The sequence below is a fragment of the Dendropsophus ebraccatus genome, chromosome 2, assembly GCF_027789765.1.
Source record: "Dendropsophus ebraccatus isolate aDenEbr1 chromosome 2, aDenEbr1.pat, whole genome shotgun sequence".
Classification (NCBI taxonomy): domain Eukaryota; kingdom Metazoa; phylum Chordata; class Amphibia; order Anura; family Hylidae; genus Dendropsophus; species Dendropsophus ebraccatus.
In genome coordinates, this window is record NC_091455.1 from 170,751,321 (window position 1) to 170,757,320 (window position 6,000).

A 6,000-nucleotide genomic window follows, 5' to 3' on the forward strand; every position below is an offset into this window, starting at 1 on the left:
ACAAACATTGGCCAGAAAACAATCAACATGAACCTGGGTTATCAGCCTATAAAACTCATGTAAATGATTAAAGGGAACCTGTTACCCGGCATTACGGCGCAAAGCCCGCCCTACCCCCAGGTGGAGCCCCAGATACTTACCCTTTCCAGCAAGTCCTGCTCCTGGACCCGGTCCTGGGACGGAGATCTCGCCTTCGCGCTCTGCAGAGATAAGTCCGATGCCCATAGAGAATGGGGGGGGGGGGGGGTCGGGTGGGCTCTGCGTCGTAATGCCGGGTGACAGGTTCCCTTTAAATATTCACAGGTACTATAACTCAGCTTATACTGCATATTCACCTGCAGCGATCGTGGCACTTTAAGTTCTATACATGGTGGGGGCGCCTTTATCAATGAAACATTTTTACATTGAACTGGGAATATGCTTCAGGAATTTGCTCTGGTTGCCATAGCTGTAGTCAACATTGATTTTTCTCCTTCACTTTAAGACACGCAGCGACAACCTCTTAAAGTGTTCCTTGTCTTTCTCTGGATCAACAATGTATAATAGGCTTAACAACATGGACTTAATTCTATCTCAATTTTACGAACTAGTTCAAAATCTAAGTGTAAAACTATTTCCGCCACCATGGGCTCAGCCTCCTGGGGCCGTCGAATGCTTGTTGTGCATTCATGGTTACCATGGTACCATATCCAGACACAGTTTACATACTATTTTTGCAGATTGTAAGTGATCATGTGACCTCCCTCAAAGTGCACAGAAAACCTCAGGTACTTGCAAGTCCATTTTCTATTCTTTGCTGCACTCTAGGGTAGCAACTCTATTGAATACAGAAAACCCTTTAGAAGAACAAAAAACAATCTCCTCTGTGCGCCAGCAAAATACCTACTGAAATTTTCTCTAGTTATCTTCAAAAGGTCACTCTGATTATAGAAGTTTGAAAAGAACACATGGTACTTGTTATCTTTCCCTATTTCTGCTGAACCAAAAATAATATTAATGGCAGTTTCCCACTGCAAACGATTTCCACAATGTCAGGACATTAAAGGTAATTCGAGTATTTTATTCAAACTTTTTTTGCTCAAGACCGTTGTCTGTAATATCCTAGAATCCATTTACATCTTTAAGTTCCATCCCCCTCTTATTATTAAAGCTGGTCCTGAATTTACCATATTTATTTTTATAAAGTTTACAAAAATATTTGGATGCAAAAGACATAAAGCAAAAGGAATATAGAACATTTGTTTTCTTGTAGAGTAATATTACTAGTATGTAGGTGTGTTAGAATGAGTACTAGTACAAGAAAACGCCTTAAGGGTGCGTTCACACCTACAGGATCTGCAGCAGATCTGCAGCAGATTTGATGCTGTGTTCAGTTATTTAAATGAAATCAGCTGCAGAAAATCAGCTGCAGATCCTGTAGGTGTGAACGCACCATAAAGGAGTACGCCATTAATAAAAAAAATGTTATCAAATCTACTAGTGTCAGAAAGTCATGCAGATTTATAACTTACTTCTATTTAAAAAGTTGTATTATTTCCAGTCTGACACAGTGCTCTCTGCTGTCACCTCTGTCCATGACAGGAACTGTCCAGAGCAGGAGAGGTTCTCTATGGGAATTTGTTACTGCTCTGGACTGTTCCTATCACAGACAGAGGTGGCAGCAGAGGGCACTATGTCAGACTGGATAGAATACATCACTTCCTGCAGGACATGCAGCAGCTGATAAGTACTGGAAGACTTGATATTTTTAAATAGACGTACTTTACAAATTTTTATAACTTGTTTGATTAGAATTTTTTTTTTCTCTCTGGGATACCCCTTTAACTCCTTAAGGACCCTTAAGTCTCTAAGGGGGTACAGAGGGGGCTCACAATGCCAGCCCCCTCTGTATCATGCCACTCCAGGCTGCTATCAGCAGCTAAGGATTGAGGCTATTAGTAACATTTAGTTTTTTTTTTTTTAAAGGTTTACATTTTTTAAAAGCAATTAAATTAATTTAACATATATAACATGTCAGTTTTATCACAGGGTGAACGGCGTAGACTACCCCCCCCTTTCCTCTGATATGAAAAATAAATAAAAAATATTATATATTTTTTTCTCATTAGCACAAATAATAACATGAGTAAAAAAAAAAAAAAAGTTTGTGAGCTGGAATTTGGTGATAGAGGCCCCCACCGGAGCAGACTTGAGACATCCATGTATTATCTAGAGATATTTTTTCATGTTTTTATGTTTTCTTCTTTAATTTACCCATCTACTCTAATCAGTGAATCCCATCAGTTTCTGATTTTTGATGATTGTCTATGTTTAACTAACCTCTATGAACAAAGTCTTGCTGTAATGAAGGCAATTACATGTAATTCATTGATTTTTTTTTTGTCATATCTTCTTAAAAAAAAAAAAGAAAAAAGGGGGGAAATGTTACTTTAGATAATATTTTGCAGTTTCACTCTTCTGGTACAATCAGGTTTTTGGCAAAGTAAAAAATATAGAACACAAGGTCCCTTTTTCTTGGCACTGATTAAATGCTGTTCATATACCAAGACAATAGTATAATGGATGAGTAAAAAAAAAAAAAAACATTACCAGTCTTTAGTAGAAGACTGTCTTTGCCAGTGGAAATACGCTGACAAGGCTGTGAGTGATCGCTGTATTGATTTCCTTATTGAATGCAAGAGCTGTCACTCAGATTAGAGAGGAAGTGCTGGCTTGAAGGCTATACAGTTTTGGAAGTTGAGCACTAGGAATGAGAAAAAGTATTACTTTTCCTCCTTCTGGATAACCTCCTTAAACCATGTTTTTCTCAGCCAAAATCCAAGGTATGATTATAATCCTGCTGTCAGCAGTGTTAAGAGCTTAAATCTGCTAACTGACTCCTTTTAAGTAATTAACGCATAAGTCCATCTTCAGATATTACTTAAAGGAAATCTGTCTGCTGAAATTCACGTTCCAAACTGCTGACACTGTTAGATAGCTGTTAGGTCAAGGAGACACAGGGTACCTTTACAGTTCAGCAGACAGAAGCTAGAAGAACACCGGTAGCGTGGACAGGTATGTATAAAGTTTATTATGTTAGACTTTTAAAGCCAGGGCTACATGGACATTGCTAATGATGTCTGTGTAGCCCTTGCTGCACGATTATCGAGCCATGTAGAAGGCTCATTAAGTCAGCGGCAATCAAGCAGATCAGCGCTCAGTTACTTTAGTGATTGGGCTGTTTAATATGTAGCACTGTATAAAGTTCCTGTGCAGATCACGGCAAGCACCGGCCGCTGCTGCAGCTAGTCATCTGGGCGTCTTCCTGCCCGTGTCAAGCCACCACTCTCTCCCGCGCTCTGCGGGGATGATTGACAGGGAGAGGCGCCAGTAACGGGCTTCTCTGCCTGTCACTCATCCCCGCCAAGAGCGCTGACAGGGAAAGAGTGGTGACTAGACACGGCAGGGAGCTGCCCAGATGCTACCTGCCGTGCGCAGGGGGTATTAAAAACTTAATTTTTGGGGTACAGAGCTGCTGCGGCCAATGGCTGCACGCTGCACGGGAGCATTTTACAGTGCTGCAGGGAACCAAATCAGCCAATTGGGCTGATTGGTTCCCTTTTAACCCTCTGCAGCTCCTCTATATCTTTTTTGTATACTAGTGGTTAAAACTGTTCACAATATTCCATGTGCGGTCTGACTAGCGATTTGTACAATGATAGAACTATTTCTTTATTGTGTGTATCTATATCTTTTTTGATGCACCCCATATCTTATTTGCCATGGCACAGTATAGTATAATATGAATATATACACACACACACACACACACACACACACAGTGGTGCCTTGGATTACGAGCATAATTTGTTCCGGGGCCATGCTTGTAATCCAAATCCACTCTTAAACCAAAGAAGTCCTGTCCCCTGATGCAAGCCCCAGCCTGAAGTGGATCTGCTATGATTTGGAAGGTGAGGGAGACTTCCTGGGTCAGAGTACAGGGCTGTAGACCCCGCTATGCAGACTATGCCCCTCCTCCACTCACACTCCCACCCAGTACAGAGAGCTCTTAAACCAAGTCACAATTTTGAAAAACTGAGCTCTTAAACCAAAATGCCCTTAAAGCAAGTTAACAATAAAAAAAAATAAATTTTTTTTATATATATATATAAAGAGATGAGATGAGTGAATCTTGAGCATCCTTGGGTTCATCCACACCTGAGCATTCCATTACTGGTGGTTAAAGAAATTGCATGCTGCCTTGGAAACATGGATACAGCGATAGGCTAAGGGGTTCCCTAGGGCTGCATCCACCTTCTTCAGCCACCGATAATCAAATGCCGCACACTCGGGTTCGCTCATCTCTATTATTAATAAATAAAGAGATTAGGGTAAATGCATGAATATATTCCATTACTAACCCTGTACCCGTCACAATTCTAATCATCTTTCCTGTGCCTCTATTTGTACAGTGTTTGCTCTGAGAATCTGTATTCTGTTAATATGTCTGAGGACAAGCTTGTTGACCGGTTCCAATAGTCCAACCAGTAGAATACTAATGCAGATTTACAGCTGTAAGATGGTGCTTTTGTGTAATTACCATTTACATTTGCTATCGGAACGCTCTGCTACTCTGCGGCCAGGAGCCAAGAAAAGCCACTAAATGGTAACACTCATCTGGAAATGATGACTGTTAGTGTTCAGAAGTCAATGACATGAATCATTACTACAAATGTACAAAAAAAAAATCAATTGTATGTACTATATTACATGATTAGAAGTGCCAGCATTTCGTCAATGCCGTTTCATCGAGTCTGTAATGATTACTTTGCAATGTTTGGCTATAATTATTTGTCTGAGGTTGTTGGCTGCAAATTGTCCATAGTCACAGAGCAAGATCAATACTGTGTTTTTTTTTTCTATGGTAAAAATACCTATTAGTAGTATAATAGCTCCATATACGTTCCTATGGGCCCATCCGCAGCGCAGAGTTCCTATAGAAACTGTTACTTATTGAAATCCATAAAATGCAAACAATGAAACTAAACACTAATAATAGAAAAGGCGATAAATCAGTTCAAAGTGACTGGTAAGTAAATATTATCTAAAGGTCACATGTACAATACGTAGCCCTCTCCAAAATGTGTTTCTATATCTATACATACAGTGTCTAATGATCTATTGCAGAATGATGGATTTTTGAATTTTTGACATTTATAAAGAGAAAACAAGTTATTTAGTATGCTGAATGGCATCTGCCTCAATGGTGCTGACCTTCAGAGATTTGCTCCTTCTCTCTGTTATATGTTAGAGGTGTCCTGTGAGAAGTCACTCAGATTCATTTACTGTGCAAATTGATACAGGTGAATGATCAAAGAACAACCGACAACTGTACAGGTCTGCTCTGCTTCATGCTATGTGTAACTGGGATTTAATATGGGGAAATTGAATGAAAAGTACATGATAGAGGAGCTCTAGAAATCTCTTGAGTATGGTCTCTGAAAACAAGAATTACTAACCGGTAATGTCTTTTCTTTGAGCCCATGACGGCACCCCTGGAGAGGACCACCTCCTACTCCCATTGGACAGGAAACAGAACACTGGACCTTTAAAGACTCGCCTCCTCTCACCAACACCAGTTCTTTGCAAGGATCCTAGGAGCGAATCTTTTTAACAGACACAACATAACATACTATCTGTGTTAGCTAATAATTGTATCTATTTATCTGTGTATATTCACCTCCATATACATCTTTATATATATATATACATATACACACACACATATATCCCCCTTTTTTTTTTTTTTTTTATAAATAAAGTATATACATTTAGACATACGTTAACTCTATCAAGGGATGTCACATTTTTTTTTTTTTTTTTTTCCAAGGGCTGGTATTAGGCGGGGTGCCGTCATGGGCTCAAAGAAAAGACATTACCGGTTAGTAATTCTTGTTTTCTCTTCTCGCCCTATGACGGCACCCCTGGAGATTAGATTAGGAATTTTTTCCCCCGCCTAGG